Below are 23,715 nucleotides of genomic sequence, written 5' to 3' on the forward strand. Positions count from 1 at the left end.
ATGGTTATTTATTCTTTGTAACTTGAAAAAGTAGCTCTAGGAAAAGGAGAGCTGATAATGTAGTTCATGCTATGACTCCCATAACGAAAACAGCCAAACCACCATTAAGTTATCCTCCACAATTAATTTTTCTCTGTATCCAAGCAAAGCTCTGCTGAGCTTGATCTGAAGGTACAGAGACAGGTGGCTGCCAATGAAAAAATCACCCATGGCAATCGTGCTACCATGATCACATCCAAGATTGTGATACTGAAAACTAGCACGAAATCACCATTTTGTCACTCAGAGGTCAGAAGATAACAGGTGAATAGTTGGTGCAGTTGTAAGTGACTTCCCAAGCTTTCCTGATTAGCTTTTTCCAGAGAGCGCAACCATAATACTCATTACAAAAAAGCCAGGATGATGAAATAAAGTTTGTAGGTTATAACAGCTCTGAAGAGATGGCAGAGTCAGATGATTATGTAAGAAATATAACATTGGAGATGCTTAATTGCACTGGCTTCATTCCCACAGCCCACTCTGCCAACGGAGGAGTAAATCACCTGAAAAGTATGAAAACACCAAAGACACAGAACCACCACTCCGTGACAAACTCAGACCTTTTTCTATCTTACCTCATCCTCAATGACATTGCTACAGACAGCCACAACGTGACTCATTCTACCCAGGAAAAATTTCTTAACACCAGTGTGTATTCTAATATGGCTGAATTTTTTTTAAATAACAACTGAGTTATCAACAGCACCGAAGTAATTAGCCATAGATTAGGTTTTCCTAGTACCTTAGAGCACCCAACTCTTACTGAATTTCAGGGGGATGTGATTACCTCAAGCACTTTTGAGAATATCAGTCTTCACTCTGGCTGTATTCCTAATATGATTTGAGGAGGAAAATCATCTTCACCGACAATGCTGTCCAGGTTTCTAAGTGTTCTACAGTATTTAGATGAGTTTTGAGTTTTGATTTCATGTTCTTAAAAAACACAGTTTTGAAAATCATTTCAGTAGCTTGGGAATTGAAACCCTGTTTTCAGGAGTTATCCGGCAGCTAAAAGCCTAAAACTAATTAAAAGTCAATACAACTCAAGTATTATTGAACGTTTCATTCACATGTCAGTAACATCCCAAGTCGGATTTGGAACACAATGATCTTCAATTTCATACTCAAAGACTGAGAACATTTAGTAAATTAATCTTCACTCAGGACATTACTAAAATTACCAAAAATACATCGAGACACAGATTTAGATACTATTATCTGAAAGGAAAATGTGCAAGCCAGATAACACTATTCTCTTACAAAATTTCATAATTCCCTTTAGCTTGTGTGTTGTTTCTGTGCTAATTGTGCTAGTTCTTGGTGCAGAGATGGTTTATAGCAAGAGATGCTTTTAGCAAATTTCAAGGTACAATTTGCTACAGTAATTGCAGGACAGCAAATTGGTAACAAAGATTAAGTTAAGCAAAACATGCTAGTAAGAGGTCTTTTAGAGAGCAAAGCTCTCCCCAGCATTAAATAATAGCAGCAAGAACTATTATCTCAGACACCTACAGGAGGAACATCCTTCACATGTAATTATACGTTTAGCAGCACTGTGGGTAACAGAAAGCAGACCCTTGGAGCCTGCAAGTGCCACAAAAAGCAAAGATAAAACATTACCAGTCTTCATAATCCTTCCCAATATGACAATCTGTCTTACCCTAATTCCACATATTTCCTCACGACAGTGTTTTGTTTTGTGTGATTTTTTTTTCATTTGTTTGTTTTTTAAAGCCACCACTGGTATTATGCTTCCCCATCATGTCTGGCAGACTCCTAAAACTTAGTTTCCAAGAAGCACTTTCCTAATATCAGATTCAACCATTTCAGTTAGCGTTTGATTAAGGATCACTCCCTAACCACATTCAAAGGCTTGAACATCACTTTTTGTTCTCACTTTATATCTGATCTTGGGGAATGATCAACAGAATGATCATTAGAATGCGAACAGCGCCAGAAGAGTAACAAATGCAGTCAATGACAGACAGGAAAGTGAACAAGCCTGCTGGATGCAGAGATACTATCACATCTGTGCGTCTAGGGGTTGGCAGAGCTCAGCTACATGGTGAGGAACAGTCTCTGGCTTTTGCTGTGCTGGCTTTCTTTGTTCCTTCTTGCCCAAACCATTACGCTGCTTCTGTATTCTTTGAGCATTATAATTGGCACAGATACCCGAATCTGTTTTCTCTCAGTTATTACTCTTAGCATTACTTTAGTGCCCAGGAGCTCTGTTCTGACTCAGTGTTTCCACTGAGCGGGACCCTGCACAAAAAAGGCAGAGCGCAACCACCGTGCGTACCCCACAAAGCGGCACCATTTCAAATGCAAGTTAGGAGTCAGCAGATGTTCAGGGTGCAGCAATCCATAGCCCAGGAGCACACTAAATCTGATCTCATGTTTCTAAACCTATTACCTGTACGGTAAGTGGCAAGTGTGCATGCACCAGGAACGAGAGTACCTGAACTGGGCAGCTAGCTTAGCTCACAGGCTGAAAAACTTGCCAGAAGTAGAGGCGTTGGCTGATCAGGTGTCCAGGGTGCTGAAAAGGCTTGTACAGCAAGGAGTAAGAAAGCTCCAACAGTTTGTAGAACATTAAATGAAGTAAATCTAGAGAGAAATATTTTTAATCATGGAATGAAAATTCAAATTGTATCCTTCGTGCTTTTGTGTCACGCTACTTTTTCACTCTCCTTAGATACCCTTCCTCACCTTCGGTTTTATAGATACATAAAAGATGAAGAATACCATTTAATTACCAATTTTGATAACAGGAACTGAAAATATTCAGGTTGAAAACACCCTAAATGCTTTTGAAGCCCAAAAAGTGAACCTGAAAAATTCTACAAGGAAAAAAAGTACAAAAAAATACACAGAATATAGAAGCAAGTCCAGGCTACTAAGTTAACAGCTTTTTCCTTCAGTTTCAGAAGGATGATTTTTTTTCTTTGCATTCATTATACACAGTATTATCAAGTACTTTCCAGCACACACTAGAAATAATCCAGCTGCTTTTTATCTATTCAAAGGACAAAAGCCCAACAGCATACAGCAATAACACAGGAAAGTGGTATTGATTGATGGCACAATATACTAAATTCAAAAAATGCCCTCATTTGGCTATATCCCATTCCCCTCTGACATAAAAATGAAGAAGGAGCCAAGCCAAAGGAATCATGAAGGACAACAAAAGATTTCTTGACTGAACTCAGACACTGGCACCGCATTAGTCCAACAGACATGAATAGTTACTTGCAAAGTCTACGGCAGGCAGGGATGGGAAAGCCACAGGTCAGCCTTCGGCATTTCTTGCTCTTCACTGGTTTGTATAGAAGCCCTGGTTGCTCGCATTTTGCCAGTTTAAAGGAATGCCTGTCAAGTCTGGTAGATTTTACAAAGGAGTCACAAGAGAAGCTCTTGGATTTTGTAACTTGGAGGGGAAAAAGTTCCAAGGGTAGGATTTAAGGAATACCAAACTCAGCCACAGCCAGCATTTCTAACTCGAGTTCAGTTTCTCAGGGAGGTACCAAATGATGTAGCTAGCATTGAGAACGTTAGCATTGCAGTGGGACATGGTGGCTGCTGAACATTAGAATAAGTGTTCCTATGTTCTTCTATATCCAAAAAGTCACAAGTTTCTTCATTATTTTACATGGGGGAAAGTGTCATCCACAGGTTACTTTGGAAAACAAACACTTTCAGACTTTGGAATGGGTGAAACTCCAGTGTCCGCTTTAGATTTAAGTTATTACTCTTTAAAAGGAAATCCAATACAAGCACAGACATTTAATTACTTGTGAATCAGTTCTATATAAATATTAGACCATAAATTAGGCTCTTTGAAAGCAATTCTTCTGCTTCCTGAGGTCTAGTGAAGAATAACTTGCAATAAAACAGCAGTGTGCCACAGCATAAAGGCCTTCATATTTTACCAGAGCTAAGAGAATGAAAGATTCAGATGCTTTAAATCCTCCTTGAGATTAAAAATCTTGGGAAAGAAATCTATATAGAGACCAATATACAAACTCCTTTATGATAAGAGCTCTGCTGCTTTCAGACCACTATTATACTAAGTTTAGTACTCAAAGTCTCCTAGCAGGGGACAAAGCCTCTCTCTCCAAACTTAAACATTTTAAATTTAAATCCCAGAAGAGTTCTGATAAGCTCTAGACAGGTCAGACTAGATTCAGACCCTTGTTATTTTCAATGTGCCACTTAATAACTACCGAAGCATCAGTGACAGATGGAACGAGCTGCATCAGCAGGGTAGCAACTGGACTGCCAGCCTCCAGAGGGATATTTAGCTACAGACGGGCACATGTGTAGCAGGAGACTTCAAGTACCCTTTGCACCACACTATGAATCTTCATCTTGTAGGGGATCTGAACAAAACTGACACTTGGCATTTCACCATTCTCCGAAGACTTAGGTGTTCTCTCACAAGACACTATAAATCTCCAGCAATGGAAGAAACATATTTAGTAATTAACCTCCACTGGGATTTTAACATTGACCACTAGCAAACTCCGCAAAGCGCTGGAGATTGATCAACACAACTGCCTTGGTGACAGGTGGGCTTGCCTAGGGACAGCCCAAGCAACAACAGCCCACGGGACTCAGCGTAACGTTCTTTAACGCCGCATTTACTTGGTCGAGTGGCAACAGCCTTCGTTTCTATGGCTCTCATGGCATCCAGCTGGCAAAAAGGTACGCGTCTAGTTACTACTGAACTTGTATGTCCAGTACTCATACCATGTTCTTATGCTGATAGCTTGAGTTTCCCTATAAGACCTAAATAAGACTGGCCATGAAATCATCATCATAAATTACAGATTATCACAAATCAAAGAACGTGTATAATTATCCTTCCCCCGTTATCCATGCAGAACTGTGCTCATCTCACAAGCGTCTCCTTCATCTACATGAGAAAATAATCCCATTCAAAAATGTAAATAAAAAACCCTACCTATGATATCTTCTAAGATGAACAAACATGAGCTGTGATCATCTTTCTTTAATTCTACCTGAAACCGTATACTTCAGTTGTAGTGATACTGAATTTGATCTTACGGCATCCTGTTAAAAGAATAAAGGTTACGAAAAAAAGAATAAAGGTTACGAAAGTAGTTAAACACACCCCTTTATAGCTCATCATCAAACCACTGCCAGTTATTTTAATCACAGTTAATGTCAGCTGCTGTCAGAAGAGATTTTTATAATGTGCTGTCACCAAGATTAGAAGTGTAGCAGCAATTTTATATTTGTGTTTAGGCTATGGAGGAAATTTTTATCACATGAAAACATCCAAGAAAATTACTAGGTTGTGTGTGTGTGCTTACAAAGGAGTGAAATGAAATATTTCAGTTTCCTCAGTGGTGGGGTGGAAAGGTAAAGGAACAGTTGCATATTTTTGTCCATTTCAATGAAAAATGAATTTTAATGTGTTCTGTACAAACAGCCTGAGTGCTTCTACTAGATAATCTTGCCTTGGAATTAGGGACCTGTTAAAGTGAGGCACAGCAACATTCTTAATAAAACCATTGTCTTGGAGGAGAGAGAAGCTTTAGTGCAATTCAGGACTTCATCAATGCATTCTCAAAAAAAGCAGCAAATTAACGCACATGGGAATTTTTTGTTTTTCCAGGCTACTTTCAGAAAACAATTTTTATTTAGCTGGATTGTCTGTCAAGATTCCTGGGCAAAGGTCACTTTCACTGTTACCAAGCATCGGTCACGTCCTGCCACGTCCCACTGATAACAAAATGCAGAGCGAGTAGTAGAGAATACAGGGCAGAACTTCTCAGGTTCTGCTGCGACAAGGTACGTCATTTGCTAACAAGTGCACGTTTACCAATCACTTGTCTTGGTCAAACAGCAGCAGCATCATGTTGGTTTTACCACAAATAGCACATACAAGTACTCCTCAATCAGCTGAGTTCATGATATGCTGATTTTTTTCATTTATGGTGATCTCACTAATTTTCAACAAAGTTACTCCCACTAACAAAGTTAAAATCTTGCAGGTATTTGCAGAATCTGGACACTAGACTAAACTCATGGGATAGGGGATGATTTTTTTTTTAATTGTGTGAACAGTGCAATGAAACCTCAATTAAGATCTCTAGAGACCAGAAACATCCAAGTAATAAAGCCTCAATGGTGATGTAGCTTGCCATGTGCAGTTGGCACGTTAGATCCCAGCACACCAGTTAATTATTTTGATTTACAAGAACACACATGCTCACTACTGGGAAGGGGTTTGAGCTGCCCTTATTGAATGAATGGTAGTCTGCGCACTTCACAGGCTGTGGCACTATTCAAATCAAATTTCAAATGAATTATCATACGGTAGCATTTTGGTCTGCCTTCCCCTCTCCGCTCCCATTTTCTCCCCCACTCCATGTTCCATTGATTAGAAGTTAACGAAGCTCTGACTCTACGGAGCTCACCTCTACAGTTCAAGTCTGAAATATGACCAGGCAAAATTTCTGTGACAAATTCTAAATAAGCATCACACACTTTCACTACAGCTACAAACCTGACACTCAGGCCATGTCCACTCTAGTTTATGAATCTTTGAGTAAACTATGGCCAAGTTTCAAACAAACATGGACTAAAGCTGTCCTGAAATCCCAGTGCAAGGGATTTCAAGTGTTTTGGGCAGAAGGCACAAAACTAAATCAGAATCCATGCTTTTTTTTTTTTTGCCTTTTTTTTTTTTTTGACCCAGCAAGTTCCACTAAATTTTAGTTTGGATAAAACCTTGAGCCCAAAAATGAGGGTCTGGAACAATCTCACCAAAACCAGGGCAAAAATACCTTGTCCCAGATCGAGCAGACATCTGAAGACTCGGTTTCACAAAGCCCCATTAACCATATTAAGGCAGAAACTAACAGACCCTTGCTGGGTAAATTGCTGCTGACAGTTGGAGCTTTTCCAATGAAAATGTCTTATAAGCAATAGGGACATCTCAAATGAGAAGGATATTGGAAATCCTGCGCTGAAACAGCTGCTATTTCTCATGTTATCACCCACTTGGGAACTCATGTCCTTGCACAAAACAGATTTTGCATGAGTAAGCCACGGAGCTGGGCCTGGAGCACTCAGAACAGTGGAAGTGACTCACAGTCTAGGCTCAGATGTGACCCATTTGGTTTCCCCAGGAAGAACCCATGCCAGCCACGGATTTGGCATGAAACTGCCCGCAGCCCGGCTATCAAACACTGTAATGATTTACAATGAACCTATAAAGGCCTAAGTTCCTCCATGCCATTCATCATCTCTGCTTTTGTGCACAACAGAATTGGGATAACAGGATCAGAGAGGCCTTTGGGAAGCAGGCAGGATTTTTTTCCTTCCCGATGAAGTAATCGCTAGGAATACCAGCACGTGCTTACGTCCATCATCCTGTAAACAGCTTCCAAACTGAAGTGCGAAGCTTTCTGTGGATAATCACACATTTTAAATTTTGTCCTTTCTGTAACTGAGGTATTTTTTCTCTGTTTTCCTGGGTTAGTAGCTTAGGAAACTGTATATTTAGCTCTTCTTATTATAGAGGCACAATGGAATGGAAGTCTCATTCCTATTTCTCTCTCACCCACAGCTTAAACACAATTAACTTTTCATTTGATGCATTCTTCCTGTCTGCACTCATAACGCTCCCCCAGGAAATGAGAACCAATAAGTCCTCCACAAGAGTAGAAGAGCAGGGTACTGACCAAATATTGTATAATGATATATTATAGGCATATGGGAAAAAAAGTTAATTAAAGACCACAGCTATCCTTTGGGAAAATGTTTAATATATTAGGCTCTCAGAGCAGAACAATGCAACATAAACAAACCCTCCCTTTTCAGAAACTGTGAATACACACATCTGGGAAAAAAACAACAACAAAATCTAGCACTATTATTATTGGTCATAGGCTATGTTTACGTCTAATAAGATACGCAAAGAACACACCTTCATGAACACAATCATGACACATTTTTCCACACAGAAGAAAAATGGAAGTTTGTCTGGCAACTCATTAGCATCCATTTTCAAAGGAACAAGCCTTGTTTCTAAGATAATATCAAGCAATCCTTAAGGTTAGATTTTCATTTACTTATGTAAATCCATTGGAGCAGATGCTGATTTTAAGCACCTGCAACAGGTTTACAAAAATGTTAGCATTTGCACTTGAATGTAAGTAGGACGTTTGCTTGAAATTTGAGTGCAATTTTTGTGCAACAGGCTCCAATAAAAGCCCAAATGAGTTAATCCCAATCTTTCCAGTTCCACCATCTTTGACGAAGCGTAGGCACATTGGTGCCCAGTCTCCTTGGACTTCCCACTGGTGTCAGCAGGAAAATAGCTATTCAGATTTGGTCTGAAAAATCCCGTCCTTGCTTTGCACTGAAATAACGAATCACATGAAGGGAAACCCTAAACATATAGGCTATGTGACAGCATATTTGATGACAAGAGGGAAATGCCTTACCCAAACCACAAAACAGCAGGAACATGCTTTGCAGCAGGGTCTGAGACCCTGGCTGGAAGAGAACAGTCCAAACTTCCTGCACAGTTTCACAGCAACCCAGGCGTCCCTGCTCAGTGGGCCAGTGGCTATGTCTGACACACAGATCCCAGCCAGAAAAAAAAAAAAAGAGAGAAAAAAGACTACACACTCAAAAGCAGAAAGCATGGCAGAGACCTGTGAGGATGCAGGTTACAGCGAAATGCACCTGCTTCCAGCCTTGGGGAGGGCACACAACATGAGTAATTTACAGCATTTACATTTTACCTTCAGTTTCAAAATTCAAGCCAGAAACATCACAGAACTCTGAAGTTGTTTGTTCAGTGTAAACAAAGAATAAATACAGTTAGAGAATGGCTGCAGGTACACAGTTAAACCGTGAGCTTTTTCTTTAATTCACATTAACATTTTAAAATCTCATGTAATATGCAGCTTGCTGTACTTATGCACTTACTTAACTAGGACACCTGGCACTTTTTAGATCCTGCCATAAAAATTAAGTGATGTGTACAGCTTCGCCCCCAAATACTTATTTTCACCAACAGATATTAGAATACTTTATTTGAATGGGTATTTTACAGGAGGGAGAATGATGACGTAGCCCACTGGGGTACTGCCAAAGCTGTCATGCTTGCATAAATCATAATTCAGTGCTGTATCCTATATGCAATGCTACCAGCTCTAATGAAGAGGTCAACCTCTAAGTAGGGTACTCGTGGTACTAACAGCAGTGTTAGGCAGGCACCTCAAAGGAATGTCCTTCTTGGTATTTGTTTGGGGACTTTAAAAAAAATCTACCCACACACAAACTCTACAATCCGTACATGTACCATTTTTTCTTGGTTCTTAAAAATAAACGCATACATTTGCAACTGGGCCACCCACAATCTGAAACAAGAGTCATTTGTCTGAATACACAGCAAGAAAAACAGTCTCTGTGTTAAAAACATGCATGTATATTCCATATGTTTAAAGTTTTAAGCCAGAGCTCCTCTCTGAATAGAGCTATTGTACCTATGATTTATCAGACAACGTATTGGTATTTACTTTTGCAATTACAAGCACCTTTTCCAATAACACTCAGATGATTGTTTCTTAAAAACAACCTCACATGAAAGGAATAATAAGCACAAAATGATGTTTCATTAAGACCACTAAAGAAATTTTATTAGCAGTTCCATCAGATTTAACTAGCATCTTTAGTATATGCACGTGGGTATGTATAATCTTTGTCAGATTTGTCAGCTTTTGATGGATGTTTTCACTCTCACAGTGTTATTATTACTCTTATAGAGTAATACCGGCAGCAGGGACCTATAGTTCATTAGACCTTGTGTTGCATCTGCCACAGTGCCCTGGGGCTGGCGTATACTCATCTAATCCAAATAATATTCCTTGCAATTACACTTGATTGTTAACTGTATATATTCAGTTCCACTTACGTTTGACTGTTGTTGTTCTCTGAGGTTTTCTTCAGACGAGCCATGCTTGAGCTCCCAGACAGTAGGTGGGATAATCCAGATAATTAGAACTGAAATGCAAAGTAAAAATGATATTAATTGAAATAGCTACTAGTGGGTTAAAACGTCATTGACAACACAGACCAACAGCATGGCTTTGAAACTTTTTGGTCACATATCCTAAAGGCAGCAGGTTAAAAAAACTTAACTTGGTACCACATGCTAACGCCAACCCAGTACAGCAGTCCTTCAAGAATTAAACCAAGGCAAGAGTACATACTGTTCCACGGTGCAATTAGCCTCTTATTGCAGAGTAGGGGAGATAACTAAGAAGAGGAACCAACCCATCCACAGCATTTGAATGGAGGTTGCAGAGCTGCTTTGAGGCAGCAGAAAGAATTCCCTCACTTGCCACTAAATCTGGCTGCTCAGTCTGAATGCATAAGAATCAAAATGCAGTTTTGTACAAAGTAGAAAGAAGAATTCACATTCTTTTATTTGCAGCAAAGTGACAACATGCAAGCCAAAAGGCAGGAACACAGAAGAGGGGAACTAATGACAACATTTGCTTTCATTATCACGTCAGAAAGCTCTTTGCCACAAGCTAGGTAAGCTTCTGCCTCAGGTACGGCAAAGAATCAACAAAAGCCAGAGACAGGAAAACAAGCATTTACCACTATCAAATTATTTTGTCAAGTTATGCTTAAGGGTTGATTGATGCACTTTAACATCAAATAGCATTAAGTTTGGAAGCTCTCTGAGATGCACAGTTATCATTCATCAGTAAAGCTTAAATTTTCAGATCAACCAGGGTGAGAGAAATTAATTTAGAAGCTGTCAAGATTTCTTTGTATAATTATGGTTCTGCAGCAATTAGGAAGTAAGTTTACGTTATTTGTTAAGATAATTGCTAAGCCTGCTATCAATAACAAGTTTTCCCTTCAACAATGTGTTAATCTTGAAGATAGACACCTAAATAGACATATTTATTCACATAAACATTCTCATTTTTCTGAATAACCCTGCCTAGTTCAACACCACGAGCCTTACACACACAGTTTGAATTACTTTATATTCAGGAAAAAAATATATATATTTTGTAGTTGTACCAGAAGGATCACTGTGGCCTCCTAAAAACAAATAGAATAATTAAATAATTAGTCATACCAGCAGACAAGCAAAGATGGTCTAAAAAATATCAGAAGACTGAAAGCATAAATCATGAATACAACCCATATAATCTTTGACCTACACACAAGCTACAAGGTTCAAAGGTGGCATTGCATTATGTATTTATTGCTTGGCTAAGCCATTATTCACCAGGCTTGATTTTAAGAGGTAGGTATGATGGGAGTCTTGTATGGGGAAGAATATATCATGAAATCTTCCATATACAGGATGGTACAGCTAATTTATCTTTGGTTGCCTTCTTCTCAATTTATGGCATGGCAGCTTTCTACAAAATGAAGATTCACAATCTGATGCAAGAGGAGAACAAAGTGCAGCCATTCACAGAGCAGCTTTCATATTCACCATCGTCCTCAGAAGATCTACTCGTCATATTGATGGATGAAAAAAGGCAAACCACACGGTAAGGCTGGAGGAGACAAGAACAGCAAAGCACAAATCTATTTCTACCCCAGCACACCACCACACACAGACATGTCTACAGAGATAAAGACAGGACTGAAGCAACCCATCTGCCCCTTTGGGCATCAGGATCAGGTTGCCCAGCACTCCCAGTAGCACCTACTGGGGTGTGAGAACAACTACACCCCAGATCACCTCCAGCCTTTTAGCCGCAGTCACACTCCGCTATCTTGTTCCCCTTTCCCTGGGCCTTTCCGATGGTACCCTGCCTTCAGTGGACAGAGTGCAGTAGGGCTGAAACTCCCTATACACTGGTAGGGAACCCATGATTTGGACTGCACTGTTTTTGCCCAATTTCTTCCACAGTTCTTAAATTCTCAAAGGTCTTTGCTGGGCATTTCTACAGAGAAACAACACTTTTGTCATGCATTAAAAAAACAATGTAAGATCAAGAGTGGATCTTCACAGCATCCATGCAGATTTAGAAAGACAGGAACTCCACTAGATCCACACAGTCCAAGAGAACAGCTTCAGGGTCCCGCTGACAGCGACTTTTCCAAGGCTGTGATAACAGATAAAAGCCTTCTGTGAATCTCCTGTGGAAAATTTTACTAGTCTGAAATGTTATAAAACTGTAGAGAGCCAAGCACCACTTAGAAGTAGCTATAAACCCTAAAAAAAAAAAAGACCATAACGATGTGAAAAGACATTAAATTCACAGTACCACTATGTTCTACGTGGAAACAAATTTGAAAATCTGGGTGTTTGTCTTTCTTAGCAACCCTTTGAGAAGTTGATTCTTTCTGGTTTCAATTTAAAATGATGATCACGCATTACTCAAAAAAATATTTTTTTCTCATTTCACTCTGTATTTAAGGCTTATTTTAATTGCTTCATGAACTGGTATTCTATTCTTAAGGAAGGTTTTCAATTTCCGTGGAAAGTATACCAAACCCTTGTAAATATCTTGCTTTTGTTCCACTGGAGGATCACCACCAATACCACAGAAAGCCTGCAGAACAGCTGCAACAGGTAACCAAAAAAAGAGTCCAGGGAAGAAGGGCTAAAATAAGATTTATCAGAAAGCGAAAAATCGTTAGACTGGTGTCAAAAGAAAGTGCTCAGAAAATACCATCCTCCAAGCATTAATTGCTTCCAGTCAAAATAAGAATATCTGCTTCAGTAATGTATCTTTTTTATTGTGGATTCACAAAATCCCGGGGGTGCCGTTTGCACATTTTAGTTGACAAGCATCAGCCAACTAAGGTAGGGTGAACACAAAAGCCCCGCTTCATACAGCCTACATTACACTGCAGTCCCTGCGTTTCACATTTCCTGTTGGCTGAATGGCCTTGGAGGTCTGAAACGGGGCCCAAGGGCCTACGGTGAGACGCCGTGCTAAGGGGCCGCACAAAGCACCAGCTGAGAACAGTAACTGTGCACAGTGACTGCATCGTGAACGGGCAGAGGGTGAGCAAACGAGAACTGCAGGGAGAAGACTTACAGAGAACCACTTCCCCCATCACACAGAGCCCTGCTGCTCATGCAACACACGGCCTCGTCACCTTCCAGCAAGCTGCCAGGGTCACAGTGCTTTGAATGTTCCAGTTATTAATGATTTGACTCTCTAGGACCAATTCTTGGAGCTCATAAGCTGTCATTTTTCCTCCCTTTAAACACATTAAGAAATTTTATCTGCTCAAAGATGTTTGAGCTAAAACCAGGAGCTGGGGTCAACACACAGTCCTTTCATTGTGGGGGGGAAATCCCGTTCTTGATTCATTGAAAGTAAATCCCAAATCAAAGTGTCACGTTTGCTAGATAGAACTACTTGTCCCAGCGTTTACCCAGTGGAACTGTTCGCGCTCTTGAAAATCAAGAGCAGTGTTAATTCAGCTTCTGCTAACTCATTTGAAAAACTGGGATCTTGGCTGGTGGCATTTGCAGCCAGCAAGGGGCACGATTTGCTTCTCATAGAGCTCGTGAAATGAAAAGGCAAATTTTTCTTTTCTCTGTTGATCACAAGAGATTTCTTAGGAGTTGCTTCACGCTGGAAGAACAAGACTACTGGTTTTGACTCTACCCTGTGCAACGCAGGGTTGGTTTAACGGCCTGAAGGCAAGGGGTTGTCTCTTACTAGGGAAAACTGCATCCTAACCACTGCTGTGCCAATATTCTGCCCTTGTCAGCAAGAAAACTATGTTTCAGACACCTTAATGTAAAGTGTTCATAAAGAATGAAGAAAAAAAAGGAAAGAAAAAAAAGGGTATTACAACTCATGCATGAATGGGCGTTCAGTTTCCACTGCATTCAACTCTAACAGAGAGAAAGCAATTTCTGTAAAAAACGTTTTTGGTGCATGCTTCCTGGTATTGCCTGTGGGCATATTAGATAGCAGTTATTTGCAGTATTTACATTTTTTACCAACTTATCAAGAGAAAATCCAATTGTTCTTAATGACAGTCACTCTGTGCATCTCCTATTCTCATATAAGGGGAAGCGTTTATTATCCATTTGTAGTAATTAAGGCACCGATGTTATATGGGTCCATAAAACCAACTTCATTTAGCAAACAAAGGCTTTTTTCGAACTTGCAACATCAAAAATATTTATTTAAAAATAAAAGCTGAATTATAACATATAGCATATTTTGAATGACAAACTGATATCAGAAAATCCAAAGTAATCCTAGATTTGGAAAAATAAAACCATATTCTCTAAGATAACTCTTTTTCCAAAATTAGCTAGGAAGTGAAATAATTAACCAGCAGAAAATGACAGTGAGATATATTTTACATCATCTGCCTTTCTTTATTCAAGCTTCTTACTTACAAAACAGTTGGGCAAACTGTTTTTAACAAGTACAGGGCCATGTATTACCAGGGGGAGCTGGAATCTTCCCTATCCCTTCACAGACTTCACCATTTGTTTCTGATGCACAAAATACTCAAAACGAGTCAACGTTCTGTGTGCCTTGGTGGTGAAAATGGCCAGCCGTGCCTGGGGCGCATCAATGCCTCTGCCACAATGTCTGTATGTACTTCAGAAGACTACTGGGTCCTCTGAACGTCAGCACAACATCATCACAAGACCATGAGTTGCTAGGTGAAATCCCGAAGCAGTGAAGCCCATGGGAACACCTGCATTAAATTTTGGGTTCCTTCTACGTCTTCATTCTCTCTGTAGAAGCACTGCACAACCACAGCATGAAATCAAACTGAGGTTTACATTACTTAATTGTAAATCTTCTTACTCCTGTGGAGGGACCCCCAGTCCACAGGCATTCCTCCAGAAGAAACACAGCTCTTCATTTCTTGAAACGCTATCTAGCTCTACATCAAGTCCTATTAAATTCTCTCTCTTGGCAGTGCTGTATTTATCCACTGCAACACATGTGAAATTAGAACTGGAATACTTTACAAGTGTTTTCTTCCTCCAGCCATGAGGTAAAACAAACCGTGCTCCTCTGTAAATCCCTCCCGTAAGTGCACATCCAATTCCAAACACCACAATAGCTGCGGTGTTTTTTTCCTGGAGAAAGACAGAGCTCAGGTCTTCTCATGGCATAGAGTTTAAATGAAATGTTTGACAGAGGTGTCTCACTGGAGCTTTACAAAGTTTTTGCAAAGATGCCCAAATCCTAGCAAGTTTAGATTTCAATATAATATATAAAACTTGGACTGTGTTTTCTAAGGTTAGCAAATTCTCCAGGCAGATTTGGGCTTCAGTTCAAGCAGATCTGGACTGATTTATACTTTATTTGATATTATGCCCAAAACTATAATTAAGAAAGGTTTTCACCAAAACTAAGTGCAACTCAATGAAGCGGTCTCGTTTTTCCAGTGAGATGAGTCCCAATGCGTTCACCCTGTAAAAGGAAGCAGGGGTGAAGAGAGCTTCCCCACTGCATATTGAGATGACTGAAAAGAGAATCCAAAGACAATAAAGAATAACATGGCGCTCAGCCCAAGTGTCAAGATATGACACAGAAAACCAGCTTTGCATACATTTCTCCTGATTAATATTCCAACTTCAGAGAAGCGCACATTTCAGTCTTCAGATTTAAGCACAGCACAGTGGGATAAAGAGGTTTGGTACCTGGGAAGGCAGCTTCCCAGCAACTTTCCTATTTTATTTTTCCCCTTTGATAACGAGGGGTGCAACTCACAGGAAACCAGATGCTCAGCTGGAACAGTCAATAGAGCACGGAAGTGAGCACTAACCTAAACCAATGGAGAGCTGTTGAACAGGAGTTTACCCCTACTGCACAGGTGGTCTTACATCTTCTGACTGCCTCTCCAGCCCTCAGTTAGTGCCACAGTGAATCAAACCTGAAGGAGACTGAGTATAACAACTTTCATCTGAGTCACGAAAACAGTCCCTCCAGGGGTCCATGGGACCCTCCAGACTGAAAGAGACAAGACAGGATGCACTAAGGGCATTCGTATCAGTTCAATATGCGCTGTAGAAACAGCAGCACACTACTAGCTCCTGTGCAGATTTTACTTTAGCAGCTTTGGTAATACCTCAGCTTTTATCCCCAACTTCAGGTACCACACAGTACACTGACAGACATAAAAATATCATATTGTTCTCATGTTTGACTTTAGCATGTAAATTACAGCTAATCACATGTTCAAACCTTCCAGTAAAGTATCCCAAAGGAGTTTAAGACCAGCCAGCAAGTTTTAGGGGTGATGGTATACATAACCCGGTTTTAGGGCCTGCTCCAATCATTACAAAAAAATGTCAGTATGAATTGGACTGTATGGTTAAGATGTACTGATTCTTCACTATACTGCTTCACAGCATGCTGCCAGCAGTTGTAGTCTTTATTGTTTTTTCAAACCAAAATCTGTTTAGCAGTTCAATGTCATAATGTATTACATAGCAGAAGTTGAATTACTAATTATATATTTAATTTATACAAAATTCTACCTCTGTGAAAAAGGCTATTTGCATGTATATTGAGTATAGTTGGCATCTAAAACTGCAGTCGAAGATACATATTAATGTTCTGTAACAAAGAACATAAATACATAGGGGAAAAGGGAACTGAAACTGAACTTCTTCAATACCTAAAATAACAGGTTCTTCAATCCTGACCAAAGTCTATAAACACATACTAAATGCAGATAAATAATACAGTTACAAGATGTTATTACAGTATTTCAACTTCACATTTTAAAGCACTACATTGCAGTAGACCAGGGTGAATTAGTTTAAGTCAGGTTTGCCTTCAGAAGACAGTCACTCCCAAGCAAGATGGGCTATACAGCAAGGACTGCTTTGTACTGACTCCCACCATGAAGACGTGGACCCCACGTGCACGAATACTGAACATCTTGGTGCACTGTACCAAGATGGTCAGGTAAGTGATATTGGTTACTCCTGCACAACAAACTAGAGAAGTTAACCTCAGTAACCAAACTAACACACAACAATGCACTTAAATAAATTAAATGTACTTAATGTAATGTACTTAAATGTACTACTTAAATGTAGTTTGCTTCTGGTCAAAGGAATGCACACCTGGGAGACAGCCACACAGCACACAACGCAGTCGAGTCAAACCACAGGTTTTTCTGTGCTCCTCTCTCTACAGTGTCAGCTCTAAACCTGTGGGGTACGTACTGTGAACTAAGCGTCCAAACAAGTAATTTTCTGGATAGGACAGTGGCTCAGCAAGTACAACCGAAAGTCTCTCTCATTGCATCTCAGCTTCAGTACTAAAAGGAATTGCAATTCCAGACAAGAACTTCTTGAATATTTAGTTAGAATCATAAAATTGGTCCCTCAAAAAGCTCATAATCTCTGCAGGTGAGCAAAGCTTACGGTACAAAACAGAACACACATCAGAATCAACGTTATCAAAAATGTTAAGATACATCCAGTAGTAACTGAGTAGTAACATTTTAATTGCTGCATGCTTCCTAGGGAGCAGTCAGAGGTTCCTGGGGAGCAGAGTCAGTACAGTTGCTCTACAACCAGGACGTCACTGCAGTGAACATCTTTGCTAGTCTTCAGCAAGCCACTTAGGAGGGAAAATAAATAAATATACAAAATGGTTGTTTCTACCTGTTCTCATTGCTCAGGATGGACATTCCTCTCTGCAAAAGCCTTAAGAGTTCACATTCATACTAGCAGCACACTGACTGATAGTCATTATCAGTGCCACCTATCTCATGATATCCTGGGGTTTGGTTGCACAGTTCTACTTCTCGCATGAAGAGATGGGAGCTTCCTACGTCACCTTCTTTCTCCCTTTACAAATAGAGGGGTGCCTTAAAAGTGCAACACAAAACTACACTGGAATCAGGGGACACCGTCCTATGGTAGGCTTTCAATCAAGACTTGACTCTAAATCCACACTGAAATAAAGCTGAAGTTGTTTATTCTATCTTCAGTGGACTTCCTTTCAATTTAAATCCTTGCTAAGGAGATAATATTAGAGAGAAACTGTCTTACACTGAACACACACACACAATTGCATTCAAGGTTAGACAAAACCCTGATTTATTTATTTATTAAACCAACCTTCACTTAGATATATTTACATAGTAGGTCCTGATTGAGTCTTATCTTTATAAAACAAAAAGAAACACTCTTATTCTTAAACCAGAGATTAAAAAACACACCTGCTTTGCCTGAAATGCTCAGCATGGTATTGCCAGTAACAGTACTTAGAAACATAACTGCTCAAATTATTTGCTATAATGGTGCCACGCTACAGTTCCCAGCAGAATTGGAATTGCTGAATGCTACAGCCTCCACAAGGAGCAAAATGGTAGCGTGGTACTTATGTGAAAATTCACTAGGTTTCTGCTATCAAGGGAATAGTTCCCTCCTGTGATAATGCTAAACATAAAACACACTGAGTTTTAAAGCTGCTGAAAATAAAATTGGTGTGAATTAATGATTATTTATATAAAAAATGCACAGTCAAGACATCTGCTACCATCTCACTACTTTGCTACAGCAGGCTTCTGCAAACTATTGTCCATTTGTGCTTGTATTTGTCCTGATATATTTGTCCTTTATCATCTAGAAGGACCACTGTCTGCACAGCGTTCGTATTTCATTATTTAAGAGAAAGTGAGATACAACTACTTTCAGAGTAAGCTGTCCATTTGCAGTAAGTACAGTGAGAAGACCTGCTCCAAACATTGGAATTTTGTTTATTTTTCCTTTGCATTTGAAGACCACGTTTCCCAGTCATTACTTGCAGCATTACCACGAATTTAGAACAAAGGAAACGTCTGCTGTAGCAGAAAATGGATTGAGTTTAATTTTCACTCTGTAAGTGGCCTCTTGTGCAAGTCATTGCAGCTCCCCATCCTCACAATCTCTGCTTCAACTGAAAATTCTTCAGAGGTAATGGCCACGTGAGAGATGATGCAGATATTAAGAGGCAATCTGCTTTGGGGATGCAAGGTGATGTTTTATACAAACACTAATGACACAGACTGTTCCTTTAACATGACACAAGGGCTTTATATTAATTTTAATAAAGGATCTGGTACGTTGTTATTTTTCTAGGAAAGCAGTATCAATTTAAAAGTCATAAATGGGAAAATGAGTTTTGCTTAACTTGGGGTCTACTGCTGAAAAACATTATGAAACCTTCCCTCAAATTGTGAGTTGCTATCAGAAAATATATCTTACACAGAAGTTTCTGGAAGGCTTAAGAATAGCATGACAGTTACATGGATAGATGTAAAATACTTTTGACATGCTTCTCTGCTAGAGCTTGATTCAGGAAAGCACTTCAGCATATGCTTGTGAGCTTTGCTGAAACAGAGCCCAGAAATGACACCCCTTTTGACAGCTTCCTTATAACTGAAGCAAATTAACCCTCTTGTGGGGCCCTCTCCCTGCCCTTGGCTACTCACACACAAGATGGAACAGATACAGGGTATGACACAGCCTTGCAGTGCTGGGGGACTTGCACCTTACTGGAGGACAGCATCTACTTGCAAATGGCATAAGGGAGCAGATGCATGTGGCTCTTCCCCTTTGTTTCAAGCAGCACAGTCTGACCCAGCTGAAAACAAACATGATTCTTACTGGTAAACAGTGATTTCAAACAGTAGCCCCATACACAACAGCCTTAAAAATGAAAGCTGTCTAATTCTCCCTTAATAGCATTTCAATAACACCACTATTGACTTGCCTACCCTATTGCATGCTGACAGAAGGAGTTATTTTGACAAGCAGAAAGAGAAACTTCAACTAGCTGCCTACTGACTGCAAGTTATTTGTATTCTCTGATGTGTTATCTACTGGAAGTATGTGCTGAGAGTGTTCATCTGGTAGAACAGACTCCCAGGAACTTAAGTTCTCCACAGTGTTCAAACGAATCAGCCCTAGTATCAGAATTTTTCATTTTAAAAATATCCCATTTCAAGACACACATTGTCTGTGAACTCTGTGCCGCTCATGCATGTAGACAGATTCAGATTTCCCCTCTGTCTCCTCATTTCTGTCATCCCAATAATTTGAGTCTATTCCCTCTTTCTTATTATTCCTTCTTTCCTGAAAAGAGCTACTGAACTTGCATCACTTGCTTACCCCAGTGCAAAAGTCAGAGCCTGTGTGGGGGGAGGTGGGACAGCATTTCTGCATTTTCTAGAGCTGCTCCATACATAAAAAGTCACCAGCCTTTCTTTTTCCTTGCTGTTGTCCCAATCTCCAAGCATCCCCAGAAACCCATAACGATTCAATGAGTTTGAGCATCGCTTCCATCCACAGAAACACGGAAAAGGCTACGCACAGTTGTCTTTTCCTTGTGCTTTCAGGATTAGGAATTTAGTCTACGCTGACGCAGTCTATAAGTAACAGCAATTAGGGTCTGCTTCTTAAAGAGAAAAAACAAGAGCTGTTGGAGGATGTGCTTTATGCTCCCCAAAGCAAAACTTAAAAATCTCTATTGAACAAAGAGTTAACCATCAAATATTACATTTTACACTGTAAAGGGGTGATTTATAAGAGACCTAAAGAAACTATAAAAGGAAATAATACTATGACCTATTGCTTAACATGGGCAAGTCAACACACATAATACTTGTTTAAAGCCCTGGTTCATTCGATTCACGACAGCAGCCCTTACTGAGTGGCTGAAGCCCTCAGGTACAGACTGCAGTCTTATTCCCCAGCACTATCCCTTAATACCTGGCTAGATATAACACTCTTTTTGTGCTATCGTTTTAATTGAATACTAAAAAATAATAGTTCACTGAATGCAAGATTTACTATAACACATAAAAATAAAATGACAATAAAGTCATACACATAAATTAGGCGAGAAGCCCTGTAATCTAGTCTGTATCAATGCTGTATTTTCTTTCATGTCAATGTCTCATTCTTCGTCTCCTTTGAAGTGCAATAAATTACCAGTATTGGTAAATATTTATATTCAGTTCTGCAGCACTGAGATACTGACAGTTAATATAAGTCTTCTAAAAAAAACCTTCCCATCTTCCCAAGACAACACAAATGTTTATCACATATGCCTTTGCGATCGTTTACATCTTTTGGGGAATGAGTTTTAGGATTATCTTTACTCTTGTCTCAACAACTTTAGCTAAGAAAACTACAACAAATTAGGACTCTGATAGCCGCATACATACTAGCTAAAATCAATAGCTTTAATTTTCACATTTAAACCTACAATTTTCATCTGACAGGCTCAGCAGGTTTTAATGCACACAACAATTTACTTTTACTGTTTTAATTGTTTTTAGTCAATCACTTTTATTGCTTCTCTGCATCTGACTAAACAAATTAATAGAGCTATGTTCATAAATGATTACTTTGTGAAATGGCTTAGTAGATACATTTGCCAGTTTCACCTTCGATTACTGCCAACATTAGTAATATTTATACCAAAAGGTACATTTATTCAGGTTCTATAATTAAGTGAGCAACAGGAACAGAAATAGCCAAAAAATCTATTTTGTGAGCTCCACAGTACCAAATTCCATCTTTCTAACAGCATTCTCTCCAGGACAAATGAAAACCAGCAAGACGTGCCTGCAGAGTGGGCCAAAAAGCTCTTCGTGGATCACAGAAAGACTCCTGCTTATATTCTTGCATCACCTTTTGGTTGAGAAAAAATGGTGCACGTACTCGCTGAAGCAGGAGATCCTGATGCACTGAACGAAACCCAGAGTCAATCTGATGGATCCTCAGCTTTTCTGTCTAAATTTAGAGAGGTAAGGCTCACTTGACCAAAGAGAACACACAACCTTTCCACACACATGAGACAAATTACCCTAGCCAGTCAGCTAGAACAACCTTCACCTGAGATGTTCAAACCCTGAGCTCTAGATCTTGTTCCTTAACTCCTATTTTATTTTAATCTAACGGGACAGACCACCATAGAAACAGAAGCTAAAGCCAAAGCACCTTTCATCACAAGCTCCAAAGTCAGGGCCCCTCTGGCCAGAGACATTTTGTTGTGTTTCAAGAGGCAGGCAGGAGACTACCACTGAGAACAGACTCCAGCCCGGGCTCAGGTCTTTCACCAGCAGTACAAGGGCTTCAACACCTTTAAAAGTTGAGAAAAATAGATTTTCTTCTACTTTCTGGAAATCTAATTGAATTTAACCATTAAAATAGCTTGCCACTTGTGTGAAGGACACTCTCCTTACAAAATGGGAGGCTCTGGGTTTGACCCAGTCAGCCAGGGGAAGCCTGAAAGCAGTTTTTCTGCTCCTGGACGTGAGCGGTGTTTTCACTCGTTCCTTCTCCGAACACAGAACTGCCGTACAGATCTCCGCTCTCCCTCCGCAGCCTGCACCCAGTTGTTCACAAGCAGGGAGGAATGAAGCGCCCACCACAGAACACGACTAGGCCACAAACACCATGAGGGAGAGGCCCTGAGCGGCGGGGAAGGGAGGCGCGTGGCGTGCTGGGCCTCAGCACCCTGGGGCACCCCGGAGCACACCACGCTGGGCACGGGCCCACATGCCTGGCTCTCCAGAAGCACCCAGACATGCTCCTCCAGCCACAAGTAACATGCCCATTTCTCCTTCTGCCCACACCTACGTTATCACCGCTTCTGTGGTATGTTGAGGATTAAGCAAACACATCTCCTGATTTTGGGAGAGTCAGTCCTTTCCTGTCATTATGTTTGTTAAACATCTTGCCTTGTGAGAGAGGAAATATTTACTTACAAAGCTCTCCTTCCCACGTTTACTGAGTGTGTTCTGTCTTCCGATTAGCCCCAGAGTACTAAACCAGCTGCTGCTTTTGTAGAAAAGCTAAAATGATTCCACATTGGTCAAAACTGCTGACATCAAACTAGTTTTTCATTTAATATTCCTACATTATATCACTCATATTTGATTTAAACCCTCATTGAACACATGCCCTCAGAACCATTCTGGGTTTAAAGCTGTAGGAAACTGATAAACTGCATAGCGTGGTCAAAAGGCTTTTTACTATTCTTTTAGAAACCTGCATAATGTTATATGAAAGAGCCCTGATTGCTAGCTAAGGCTGCTAGGTACCTCATGAATATAAACCAAATATATTAATTCTTTCAGTCCTTAAGCTACCAAGCCAACACTCTACTGCAATAAGAAAATCATAAAAAGTATGTATCGCATCAGGAATGTGTCTTACTACACATGTAAACTGCAAAGAATGAATCTTTACCTCCTGTTGAGGTCCGTGCAAAAATACAGTTCGGATTTGTTTCAGGGCTCTCCATTTTCTTTGAATCAGTTCCTTAGTGTAAATAGATATCACTCTTATTTTAAGTTGCTTGGGATTAAACAGTTTCAGGCCCACATGCAGTTTTCACAAACATACCCCTTACTTCCCTCTCCACAGCGAGGAAACAGAGAATTAGTGGTAGAATATGATTTTAAAGGCCAGTTTTCAAACAAGACAAGACCTGTTGAAACTCTGTTCTTGATCACTTGTCCTATGATACCAGAAGACCCCAACCTGAAATCAGGCTACACTGCCCTAGCCATACCATGCAGAAAAGCCTTTAGGTCCCTGTCAATACAGACTAAATAAATAGGACAAGCAGGAAGCAGGCAACTAAAATAAATAGCTTGCCCCAGGACACACAGAAAGTTTATGTCCTAACAAAGAAG

The 23,715-nt window shown here is 40.0% G+C and overlaps 1 long non-coding RNA gene across 7 annotated transcripts in view; it reads right to left on the minus strand.

Moving 5' to 3' along the window:
• LOC308200752 overlaps positions 1–23,715 on the minus strand; it is a 104,705-nt gene that overhangs the window by 75,979 nt on the left and 5,011 nt on the right. For all 7 annotated transcript variants that reach the window (XR_013955772.1, XR_013955773.1, XR_013955774.1 and 4 more), the window contains one exon: positions 9,998–10,086. This is a non-coding gene — a long non-coding RNA (uncharacterized lncRNA). The remainder of the gene's footprint in view (positions 1–9,997; positions 10,087–23,715) is intronic.

This window comes from Anser brachyrhynchus (assembly GCF_964034855.1).
Source record: "Anser brachyrhynchus genome assembly, chromosome: 10".
Classification (NCBI taxonomy): Eukaryota; Metazoa; Chordata; class Aves; order Anseriformes; family Anatidae; genus Anser; species Anser brachyrhynchus.